General features: G+C 31.8%; 1 long non-coding RNA gene and 1 other non-coding gene across 2 annotated transcripts; both read right to left on the minus strand.

Moving 5' to 3' along the window:
- Positions 1-3,521: 3,521 nt before the first annotated feature.
- On the minus strand, positions 3,522-3,593 carry TRNAE-UUC (transfer RNA glutamic acid (anticodon UUC)). Its single transcript has one exon. It is a non-coding gene; the product is annotated as a tRNA-Glu (tRNA).
- A 5,954-nt stretch (positions 3,594-9,547) lies between these two features.
- Positions 9,548-10,799, minus strand: LOC141646335 (uncharacterized). The gene is made up of 3 exons (XR_012545513.1): positions 10,659-10,799; positions 10,101-10,215; positions 9,548-9,990 (listed from the first exon to the last, which is right to left on the minus strand). It is a non-coding gene; the product is annotated as an uncharacterized LOC141646335 (long non-coding RNA).
- Positions 10,800-13,753: the final 2,954 nt, after the last annotated feature.

A 13,753-nucleotide genomic window follows, 5' to 3' on the forward strand; every position in this document is an offset into this window, starting at 1 on the left:
GAATCTACCAATGTATTCATATCTTTTGTTGGTCCAAATTCCAAAGCGTGTTTGGTTTTGTATTTTGTAGTGTTTTTAGGATATGTTATTGTTGTACCAACAACCAATATTATAATATAATATCGTTGCATAAAATTAAATAATATGATCGCCAAAGTTGACCTTTCTATATGTAGTTCAATTTCAATAATATACTTCCTCCATTCAACTCCACTCTACCACTTTCTTTTTTCACGTTTGCCAACGCGTGTTTTACGCGTTAAATATCGTTAGCTACGTATTTGCAAAAAATATAAAAGTTAGATATTTTTAATATACTCGTAAAGACGAATCAAACAAGATCCCACATGAATATATTTCCACTTACGTATCGAGAGAAAATCGAAATTGAACACACAATTGTGAATAGTGTACAAAAGTGAAATAGGTAGAGTGGAGTTGAATGGAGGAAGTATATAGGATGCATGTGACTTGATTCAATTCTGAGATTTACTTACAAGACCATTAATGGTTGTTTTCTATTAGTTAAAAAAATTGCGTAAAGAGTAGAGAATACAATGCCAAACTCTAGTATAAGATAAAATTAACACATACTCGTATTTAGTGATGGAGTCAAGATTTAAAGTCGATGGAGGCGAAATTTTTTAACAAGGATGAAAAGGTAATAGTATGACGGAACCTCTCAAAAATTCGAAAAATTTAACTAAAAATTTCAAAATTTTCAAACGTCAACAGAAATGAGTGCCCCTACTTAACAACCCCTGGCTCCAGCACTGCTTGTATTACTTAGACTATCGAAGTTGTCAAGTGGGCATAATCATGCTTAATTCAGCTAATTGATCTCCTACAACAAAATTAAGACAAATCATTTATTAAGATGATAAGCCATGATCAGAAAATCACATGTTCATTGTCATTAAGAATCAATTATAAGCTGTATTACGGCTCTATTACCTCTTGCTCTGAACCTTCTAAATATAAATTGATAAGAAAGCACGATTCAAAAATGTTTGTGCATGTTAGTTAGGCACGTTTTTTTTTTCAGAACAATTATTACCCTTTAAGCACCAAGTTATCTAGTCAACCCTTAAAAAAAATAACGTAAACAAAACACCAACTTTTACATTGTCGGGTTGAGATTGCGGAATAACTCGTTAGTAGTGGTTAGATTATGAGATCAAATGCAGTGATGGGTTAAGGGTTTAGAAGAAGCGCTCACGGCTCATCTTCATTAATTGTCGGAAATTTGAAAGTTTTTACTTAAAATTTTGCCATCTTTTTCGTGTTTTCCTTAAATCATTATACTATATTTACATGGTTGCCTTTGCTAAGACTTTTCGCCTCCATTAGGGTTAATTCTTAACTCCGTTACTAATCAAATGTTATATGAGTTTAATGATAAGAATTTTATTATTGATTTTTCTTAGGAAATTTAATGAAAATAAGTTTTAGTTTATTATGTTTCTTAAAATATTTTTGAATTATGATATAGAAAGATCAAATTATTTGAACCTTTTTTCTTCCAAAACTGATAGAAAAATGCAGAGTGTAATAAAATTAATTTGCATTAATCAAGACACGAAATATGTATCTTATATCGAATATCTCTTTTATTTTGACTAAAGGGACACAAAATTAATTTGCATTTATTTGAAGAAACGTTAAGATGGACATTGACTTGCCACGTCATAAATTGTATACTCGTATCATATTTTTATTTTATAACATGCTAAACCGTATTTGGCATAATTTTGATGATGAATCTCTAACATTTTGTCTTTTTTTATCAAAAGAAAAGTCTTAGGAGTCACTATTAACAATGTGGGTGAGTTGTTCTTGTCATCTTGGTGGCCTCATTTGGGCAGCAAAACTGAAAAGGCGGTTTTGTGCTCAAACATTTTGTCTTTCTTTAGACGTGATTAAATGTAGATATACATTAATACAATTTTAGGGATTTATGGCTTATGGATAAGCATGTAAGCAAATTTGAGACGGGTTAATAAAATACTACCTCTGTTCCGGTCATTTGTTGTCCTTCTTCATTTTTGGGTGTCTCAGTCATTTGTTGTCCTTTCTATTTTAAGAATGAATTTGATGAGTAATTTGGCCATTCACATTCAATTTATTCCACGTCATTTAGTAATTGACCATTTTCCCTTTCCTTGGTCTTTATGCCAAAATCAAAGGACAACAAATGACCGGAACGGAGGGAGTAAACCGGTAAATTATAAAATGTCATCCATAACTTTCTTTTATAATACAACAAACATTTTCAACCGACCGAACGACCCGAACATATCTGATTACTAGTTTGTTACCACAATACAAATAACGCACAAATAGGACGATTATACATGAAGTTGTACCATAAGCATTGTACAACCAAAATATAAGAATCCGAGTTTATATATATTCTTTCTGAGCTAATTTAAAAGGGGGCTGATTTATATCGACGACGTTTTAGTAAATATCGACGACGTTTTTCATAAAAAAGACGATGACTACCCTTTTGACTTTCTCACTCTAAAAAAATTTCTCTCAAACTCAACTAAATTAAAAACAAAAAACAACAACAACAACAATTAACAATATGTCAGCCTAATTAGTTCATGACATTAATTTTGTAAATAACATATTGTTAATTGTTTGCGTAAATCTGAAATTTATACCCCAAGGTTGAACCATGGACCAAACTTTGAGATCTAACGTTCAGCCATGGACCAAACGTTGGAAATCAACGTTTGCCGTGGTCCAAACGTGGGAAACCAACGTTGGCCGTGGTCGAAACGTGGGATTCCAACGTTTGGACCACGGCCAACGTTGGTTTTCCACGTTTGGACCACGGCCAACGTTAGTTTCCCATGTTTGGACCATGGCAAACGTTGGTTTTCAACGTTTGGTCCGTGGTCGATTGTTGAATCTTAACATTTAGTCCATGAACTAGTTCATTTTTTTTTTAAAAAAACCGTGTTTAATACGTTTATTTGGCGATTTTATAAATTTATTTAAGTTTTCTAGTCGATGTGCGTTAATTTCTAACATCTTTTAATTGGTTTAATGCAATGAGAGATCGAAATGTAGTTGATTTTTAGTAGAATTTGAGAGAAAATTGTTTAGAGAGAGAAAATAGTGTAATTATGCAAAGGGCATTATCGTCTTTTGGAATGAAAACGTCGACGATATTTACTAAAACGTCGACGATATTTACAAATCCGGATTTAAAATTCATGTTTTTTAATGTTTAAATAGATGAATTCAATACTTTATAATAAAGCTCATATTTTTTAACATAAAGCTCGAATCTTTTATCATAAAGCTCAGATTCTACACAGTACAATATATACAACTGGTTGTATAGTCCATAAATTACAAATAATGTTCAGAATTGTTAATAACTTTAGAATGTTAATATATATACCGAGAAGCGGGAGTAAGAATCTAACATTCAAAAAATATACAATCTTAAAAACCCTAGATATTATTAGATACACCGAAAATCATGGCAAAAAGGGAAACAAAAATTCCGTTGCCGGGAATCGAACCCGGGTCTCCTGGGTGAAAGCCAGATATCCTAACCGCTGGACGACAACGGAATAGTGAGTATTATAGCAGCATTAGTTATATTAAACAAGTTTACGCAAGTTGCGTCTTTTCATCAAAGTCCTGTAAACAAATATTTTTGACGACAAATGAAGCAAATAATCAGTTTTAATCAATATCTATCTATATTAATAAAGGAAGCTTTTTTCGAGCGATTATAGAGTCTCCAATATTTGCAAACTACCTACAAAATAAAATAAAATAAAAAATAAAAAATTACATGATCATATTATAATCCTACGTTGTAATCCGTACTAAGTAGAGTTTTATTAATAGTCCAACCTTATGTATCGTGTATAATCCCATATCAAATACTCAATTGAATTATTAATACTCCATCAAACACTATGTATGTGTTTTTTTTTTAAAAAAAAAAATAGGTACATGTATGAAATCATACGTACGTAGAATTTGCAAAGCCGAAAGGGATAGACATCTAATACTATTATAATAATTTGCAAAGTCACAAAGGATAAGTTTTGAGCGGTATTAAGGAGACAAAGCTTTGTAAAACACGTAAAATAAAAGATAATACGGAGTATGTATTAATTAAATTTAAATTTAAATAAAGTCAAATAAAATTAAATGATAGAGTTTGTAAGCAATAATAAATATTAAAATTGATCATGGGTAGGATTATTTAGTGCGTTAAAGAGTCCCATATTTGCATCAAAAAAGAAGTCTAACATGACACAAATACAATATCTACCTCCGTTTGATATTATATATACTCAATGCCATTGCTTAATCATTCAACTTCTTTCCATTGTTTTTCTACGTAATTTTTTATCAATTTTCTCATAGTACTACATCATTGATATTGATTATTGATCGATGATTTTTGTGTTTTTTCCTTTTTGCAGCACAATTACATTTATAAAGACGGGCTACTTCATTATTGTGGCCTTTGTTTAAAGGTAAGTAGGCAACAACTAATCAAGTCTTTAACTCACGCAGAGTATCCAAAAACTATACTATGCTATAATATCGAGAGATTCTAACATATAATAAGTCTGATATTTTGATTGATATATGACCCTATATAGTACTCCGTACTACAGCATCATGAAATTCGAAAAATGAGGGCAAGCATACATAACAATAAGATCGAAGAGTATGTTTTTCGTTATTGAAGATGGGTCATCATCACTTCATCAGTCATCACTATTGAAGTTGCAACTACGATAATCCATGCATATTGCTTTTTTCATAGTAAGAAGGCGATCGATCAACTGTACTACATTATACTCTGTGATAAAATTATACCGTAGTGTTCCATAGCGATTGATAATTTACTCTTCATTGGGTACAAAATTAACGAAGAAGAATTTTTTAGATAGAGGATAAGAACGTCATACCATACACCATGATGATTCTAATCTCAGATAATTGTGATCTACGGTGGGAAGGTTGTGTTTATATACACTGCCAAAAGCAAGTTGTTTACAAATTCAAAGTCTAATCAATTACTATGAGATAGAATTCTAATCAACTACTTTGTTTAACCGTAATTGCCAAATACTAATAGGCTAGAATATCTTCATAATATGTCATTTTATATACCGAATGTATCAAGTCACGAACTGCCCATTAAAAGTTGACGTTTTCGACTTTTACGTTCTTCTTTCGTAGGTTTGGCTTATGTCGTAGTAAATAGAAATCCTCGAGTAATTAAGGTTTGTCGTCTAACGTCTAATGCATATAAATAATGAAATCTGGATGGTGTAACCATTAACTCTTTATCTTAGAACACTGCAACAAGTTCATCATTATATATTTTATAATTTCCCGTACTTTGCATAATAAACTACGATCAATAGTTGAACTACACACCAAGAACAAGTGAAATCACACATTCACACTTGTGAAAATAAGTGAACAACTCTTCGTGAAGGCTCAACCTCAGGCCTTGATCAACTTTGAAAAGTGGGGTATGTTTTTCGTTAATAGTATCTACCACAACGAGGTGGTTCGACAAGATAATTTTTAAAACGCTTATAAAATTCCTTCTTGAAAAAAAGCTTATAAATTCAAGGAGTGTGTTTTTCGCTATTAGTATTCACCAAAATGAGGTGGTTGACTGGTTTGATTAGACAACGTTTAAAACTCATATACACATACTTAATAATAAAATCGAGGAGTATGTGTTTCGTTATGAATATCCACCACAACGAGGTGGTTAACTGGTTTGACTAGACAATGTTTGAAACTCTCATACACATGCTTAATAATAAAATTGATAAGATATTATTATTATTATTATTATTATTATTATTATTATTATTATTATTATGGTTGGTGGTGGTGCTGTTAATAAAAAAATAGATTTTTTTTTAGTTAATTCAAGTTTAATTAAACTAACTCGATCAAATTAAAATTAGCTTGATAGGTTTGGTTTTCACAAAAATATTATTTCTTTTAGTTTATAATATGATCTTAATAAAAAAAAATCGCCAAAAACAATATACATTATTATTTTAATATAGAATTTGTTATATTTTACCATTATATGGTTTACATCCTATTGTAAACCATTAAAAGAAAACTTTAGAAAACGATATTATTTTAGGCCCGTGCATCGCACGGGCATTAAATCTAGTATATATATAAAAGAGGCTTTTTTCAGGCAATTCTAGAGACTCCAACTTTTTTAAAACACGATTTTTGTTTTTAATAATAAAAACAGTTGAAGATAATTATTTTTGAGCTAATAAAATAAGAGATATAGTAAATTACAAAAAAGATTGAGTTTACCGTACGGATATTTTAGTTCTAATTAAATTCATATTACTCCATATTAGTACTATTAGTGTATATATATATATATATATATATATATATATGAACGGATCGATTTTTACCATTCAATACCCCCAAACATGAGATTTTTTTGTGATTTTTCATTCCCCTTATAGTTATCTGTAGAGAAAGTAATTTTACTTATTGATTGAAACTTTTAATGTATTGTATTGTCCTTCTTACCCGCTAACCTATGTTATTTTCATTTTATGCAGTGTAATATAGTCGGATAATATATGAAATTGGCATCACGGAAGAATGAGGAAGTACGGTTATTACATCGCCGAAAAATAGGTATCATGATAATCTTCACTTGATGTCGTTGTTTATGATCCATATTAGTACTCCTACAAAGTAAGATGGTCTTGTGATATGAAGATGATTGTACGTCATATTAGCGGTGTCTTCTGTAATAACATGTCTAATATTCCTATGAATGTTTCACAAATAATTACCAATATGAATGTTTCATAATTTTGTAACTATCTCGATGAACTACGTAGTGTATATGATCATTGATAATATTAGGCTAATCTCAATTTAGTTCTTCTACTTATTGTTATTATGTAAGATATATACTACTATATCACCACTTATGGACGAGGATAAGGAGTAAGACAGGGCTTATGACCAAGAGAAGCTTCAAACAAGTATAAGTAGAATCCAAGTACAGCGCCGAATGCGAGTAGTGGCCAACTCGGCCATGGCTCAAGTGCTCAACTTTGTTACTAATGCTACTTTTACTATTATCATAACTTCGGGCCGTTAAGTCCAGTTGAGCGGCTGTTAAGTCCGGTTGCTCCATCACCGGATTCGGGGTACTACTAGACGACTTGCTCATCATCTTGTTTGTTATGTATGTATGTGTAATGCTTGTTCTTTGATTCTGTTTTGTATGTTACAAGTGAATTTTCATGCAGTTTTAATATATGCAAAGTATTAGTAAGATCTTATAAGAAGTATTCAAGTATACTTCCAAAGGCCTACATTAGCTGTTTGATTTACTCTTCGCCACCTGCACGCTGAGTATGCGCATGCAATGCAATTTTTTGGCTTTGCACCGCCTCAACCGATAGGCAATTCTGTTGTTAGAAAGTTGTTACAAATAGTTAGGGAGTTTGTTAGATTCCTAACAACTTAGTCTATATATACTATGATGTAATAGCATATTCCACACAACTTAATTCATACTTCATCTTCTCTCCTTATCTCTCTAAACTTGTACTCCCTACTATTTTGCATGGTTCCCAATTCTAATACAACTAAATATCTCTTCAACATAAAAAAAAATGCAGTGGATAAACGTGGAAAAAAAAAGAGAATTAGTAGAATTTGAATGGCATTGTAATTTCTATTATACGATAAAGATTTTAGATAACGATTCATTGTATTTGCTGGTTTAAATAATATTTTAAATTAAAGTAATTTGTAGTATTATACGATAAAGATTCCTTTAATAATATAGATAGATATTGATTTAAGAGATAAAGTTTCCATGAAACAAAAGTTATCTTTTAAGATTAATATTTACGAATTTTGTTATATTTTTTTAGATCAATATTATTATTATAATTAAAGTGTTTCAAAAAACTTGGAGTCTCTAAAACAAGATTTTTATTTTTAATAATAAACTCAGTTGAAGATAATTATTTTTGAGCTAATAAAATAAGAGATATAGTAAATTACAAAAAAGATTGAGTTTTATTTTTGAGCTAATAAAATAATAAGAGATATAGTAAATTACAAAAAAGATTGAGTTTTATTTTTGAATCCTACATAAGATAAAGTTATTTGTAGAACTATCACCAAAGTTATGGAAATTTTATCCGATCAAGATGATAGAGTTATATTAGTATATATATAAACTTTAAAAGTAAAAAGCTAAAATGATAAGAATTTTAAAACAATTGTAGACCCCTCAAACGAGTTGGATGGGTCGGCTGCTGAAGCGGTTCATACATGTTAGACTCGAATACGGGTCAGACTACAAAACTTAGATAATTACCACATGAATTTGATGCAAGGTTTGCTAGACCACCCAAAAGGGTTGGATGGGTCGGCTGCTGAGGCGGTTCATACATGTTAAACTCAAATACGGGTCAGACTAAATATGGGTGGGCTTATACGAGTCACGGGCCGAGGTAGAAACAGAATACATGTCAAAATATAGATTGATATGGTAGATTTTATTTGTCAAAAGCAATCGTATTCAATAATAATAATATTATAATTAATATTACTTACCATACTTATAGTGAAGAATTTATAAAAATTATATTAATTTAATAAAATATATAAACTTGATTTTTTCAATTATTTTTGTAATTTAAAATATTTAAAATAATAATAATTTCTAATTATTCTTCAAATATAACATATAACATACTCCGTATATAATAAATAAGTATTAATATTGAATTAGTCAAGGCCTTTCCAGATGAAAAAAAAAAACTACATTTGTACAGGCTCACTTACAAACAGAACACTATTTAGTTACTCGTGCATGGCGATTATAACTTTTATATACACAAATCATAAAAAAAAAGGTTAATTTATTTGTATATACTCATATTCTAAAAAAATATTTCAATGTATTTGTATATACTCACATTTGATAAATATAACTTCTCAATTGTGAAGATACAATTACAGACGAGTCAATATTATAACCCGTACAACGTACGGGCACAAAGTCTAGTAAACAATGAAACGACGGATATGATGAAGCACATAATCAGTTTCGATAACTGGCACTGTATTCACTAAATTACGAGCATCTTTGATAAAAGACTGAAATTGTGGTCGAGAAGGTATTAAGGTACAAATAACAAACCAGATTCGATAACTAACATGAAATCGATGGTTAAGCATCCATGCGTGTTAATTCAGTTTCCAAACATTCATCTATAAATCTCGGTTCAAAATATTCGTCTATAAATCATTCAACTCAATCTTCATGAAAAATCAATACAAATTTAAAGAAAGATCACAATATACACGCATTTTCATTCACCTCAATCTTCATGAAAACATTTCGAAAAAAAGGTCACATGCGACCTTAATTCAGTTTTGTTTGACAACCCGGTTCAGAATCTCAGTACCCTGTCCGGCTTTAACCACCACCATATTATTCGTAACATAGGCTAACTCAAAATCTTATTAGCGATACCATTTATCATGTTTTATGATAAATGTACTCTTTTTTCAGGACTTTCTTAAAAAATATTTTGTACAATATTAGCAATAAGGTTCACCACTTCTTTAGAAAATTCATACACAAGGTGCCTCGGTCCGCCTCCTGTATGTCATCTATATCGAAGATAGACTCTAAGACCTCCACCGCAGTCTCCATCATGGGCCTAGTCTCGCTTCGTAGGCTAATACATTGATAGGCTAGCTTCATGGCAATCTTCGCCCCTTTGGTCGAGTATTCCCCCTTGAGTCTTTGGTCCATGATGCTATTGACTTTCCGGTAAGACATTCTTTTAACTGCCGATGAGGGCAGTGTATTATAAAATGATCTTTTGCCGGTTAACAATTCTAACAAAACTTCGCCAAAGTGATTTACATCGGTCGTCGTTGTCCAGCGACCTGGAAAAACAGTAGTTGTTTCATAAATCACGGCGTTATCAGAAAGTATTGAGTTTTAAATATAGCTATTGACCGTTTTACATAACCCATTAGGCAGATAATTAAATTACCGGTCATGAAAGATTTCGGAAGATCATGATCGGTGTATATAACGTGAAAACGACATCCATATACGATCGGTCTTTCTCTTCCGAAGTCAAAATCATAGAGTTTTGATTCAAAATCCTGCACTTGAAAAATGTATGAATTAGATAAATAGATTGGCTCACTTAGACATTTCATTTTAGGTCAAGCAATTAGTCTTACTTATAACCGTTGTAAGTTATTACGTACAACGAAAGGGTGGTATGCACCATCACCCCCCAAAAAGTGTTGGTCTGAATGGTTTTACGCTCTAGGGTTTGATCAGTCGGTAAGCAACACTTTTCTTGTAGTGTCTCGTAAAATTTTCTAACTTACAACACTTGTAAACAAGAATTTGTGTAGGCGGTCCAAGATAGACAAGTATTAATGTTCGACAATTGTCGTTTTTACCTCATCTGTCATGAATCTTGATTATTTATTTACCTTTAATCCCTAACAGAAAAATTAGGATAAAGGATACTTCGTATTGGAAAATGATACGAATAAAGAAGCGAAATTGAGGAAGATTAAAGACGAGAACTTACATCATTTAGAAGAATGTTTTCGGCTGTCAAATTCCCGAAAATAACAGGTATACTTTGCTCATGAAGAAAAGATAAACCCTTGGCCACTCCAAGTGCAATTTTCATTCTTGTCAGCCATGTTAATGTATCAGAGCACTCTGCCTCTCCTATTATTATATTGAGCATATATAGTAACAGTAAACACCGCATCCTACATACGCATGAAAAAACTGCTCGATCTTGGGACTTCAACCATCAGCTTAAGCTCTTAGTTGAGATGGTTTCTTAACACGGTATGTTCCTTTTTTCCCTTTCCAGTATATGTGGAAAGGGTCGTGAGGCCGTCTAATGGCAATAAACGAACAAGATAATAAAAGAAGAATTTCAAGGAGTCGAAAGAGAGAAGAACAAAACCATACCTCCGAATAAGTGATTGTCCAAGTCCCCTCTAGCAACGTATTCATAAACTAGAGCTCGGTGATTGTTTTCGCAACAATATCCGATCAACTTTGCCAAATTAGGATGCGTCAACTGACTACGATACTTAAGTTTCTCCTGAAACATACGATGAAACCTTATTAACCCAACTTGCAATTTTTGGTTGGGATGGTTTTTTGACACTTACCGTATACAAGGTCATGCATCATGCATGAGTATTTTTCATGTGAAATATCAAGAATTTTAAGATTATAATTTCAAAATTGTCATAAAGTTTAAGCAAATTAAATTCTACAGTATTTAAATTTAATGGACGACTTTGGCGGCGTGAGGTTGAGAGGATTTCCTCTTTCAAGATTACGTTTTGAAATAATCAAACAACGTTCTTATATTGTTGACAAAATCAATAATATCACAATTGAAGAACTTTTTTTTTTTTGTGTGTGTGTGTGAGATAAGGGAATCCGTAGCCGCTACTTTTAATGCGCACTTCAATTGTGATATCTCAATTTCATATAGTAGTCTCACACCAGACCTACTCTAGTAAACCATTAATCAAAGCGAAATTAACGCAGAACATAGAACACCAAATCAAAATATGTAGTCATACAGCCAATCGATTGTAATAAAATCCTTACCATCCATTCATTTCTCTCTTTTGGTTCATCGAATCCGAAATAAACAGCTACATATTGAGCCTTTAACCCAGGCCTAAACTTGTCATGGATAATCCCTTTATGTGGCTCATTTGGAAAATGACTAGTAATAATCTTCACCTCATCATATGTAAATGAATGAAGATACACCTCGTTCTTCGAGCTAGATATGTCGTCGATCGAGACACCGGAGCCTTTACCTCGTTGGTCGGAAATCATCTTGAGGGATGTTTGGAATTGGTATTCATTGTTGAAGGGTTTGAGAATATTAATGTACCGCTACGGAGTACGGAATGGAGTAGTATTTATAGAACTGGTTGACAATTGAGATATCGGGTTTTGTGTTTGGTTACTAACGTAGACTTGGTAAACCGGTTGTTTTTATTATATCTCCCAAACATATCAATCGGGTTGAGTTAGTATGGGATTGTCGTATGTTCAGGTCATTTTGGTATGGGATTATTATGTAATTCCTCCCTGGTCATTTGTTATCATATTTTATTTTGAGATGTTTCAGTCAATTGTTGTCATTTCTAGTTTAAAAATAAACTTGATAAACAATTTAATCTTTTACACTCAAGTTGGTTCACTTGTCATTTAATAATTGTTGTCATTTCTAAATTGATTTATTTACCTTTTAATAGTTTTCAAAATATAACTTACTTATATTATATTTGTGTATGTTAAATAATTGTATAAATTATATGATGATACTAAACATAAGTGGGGCATGTTTATTTTAAGGAAAATCACCATATTTTGATATTCTCTAAATTTGTACTTCAACCAAAACTATATAATATGTACATTGAAGCCCCTTGGTCGGATCCATCACATAGTGTTCAATTAAAAACTATATGATATAATTAAGTTGTATAGATTTATTTAATTCCATTGAATCTGGTCTTGAAAGGTTTAAGTATAAAAGCCTGCCTATAAGCCTCCTATACTGCTCAGGCTCTTGCAATAATTCTCCATCTTATGTAGAAAGCTTTAAACCCTTTTGTAAAGGAAAAGCTACAGATGTACAATTTTCCATTTGTAAATCCTTTAGTATATCAATGATGTACTTCCTTTGATTAATCATAATTCCTGAGTCATTCCTTGATACCTCCAAACCAAGGAAGTATCTCAAATTGCCCAGATCTTTGATAAAATATGCATTATGTAGTTGTTTCTTAACATTAATGATCTCTTCTGGTGAAGTTCCTGTCAACAAAATGTCATCTACATATACCAGAAGAACTGTAAAGGCAGTAGTGACTTCATTGTACTTTGTAAATAAAGAATAATCTTGCTTAGATTGTTCTTAACCCAACTGCTGCAAAAATCTTGTCAACTCCTTATTCCATTTTCTAGAAGCGTGCTTAAGCCCATATAGTGACCTTTTGAGCTTACAAACTAACCCCTCACTTGTGTCATAACCTTCTGGAACTTTCATGTAAACCTCTTCTTCTAGAAAACCATGCAAAAATGCATTATTCACATCTAGCTGAAACATAGACCAATTTTGAGAAGCTGCAACAACTAGTAATGTTCTGACTGTTGTTAGTTTTGCAACAGGTGAAAAAGTATGCTTAAAGTCTTTGTCTTTGACTTGGTTGAATCCCTTAGCAACCAACCTTGCTTTAAATATTTCAACTGAGCTATCTGGTTTGTATTTTATTTTATACACCCATTTGGAACCAATTGCCTTCTTTCCTTTTGGCAATTCAACCAATTCCCAAGTCTTGTTTTTCTCCAAAGCTTGTATCTCTGTTTGCATAGCCTTAACCCACCTCATATCTTGCTTAGCTTCTGAGTATCTGTAAGGTTCTTGCTCTTTCAGAACTTCAGCAAGAGAGGCAATATACTCAGGATCATACTCATGTAGCTGAGCTAATAATTCTGCTTGGAATGCCACTGAATTTGCAGATCTTGTATGCTGAATAAGTAACCTTTGATTACAATGATAATCTTTTAGCCAAGAACTCATTTGTCTTGGTCTAGAAGATGTCCTGACTGATTCTTCAGAACTTGGAA

Source organism: Silene latifolia, chromosome 3 (genome assembly GCF_048544455.1).
Source record: "Silene latifolia isolate original U9 population chromosome 3, ASM4854445v1, whole genome shotgun sequence".
Lineage (NCBI taxonomy): Eukaryota > Viridiplantae > Streptophyta > Magnoliopsida > Caryophyllales > Caryophyllaceae > Silene > Silene latifolia.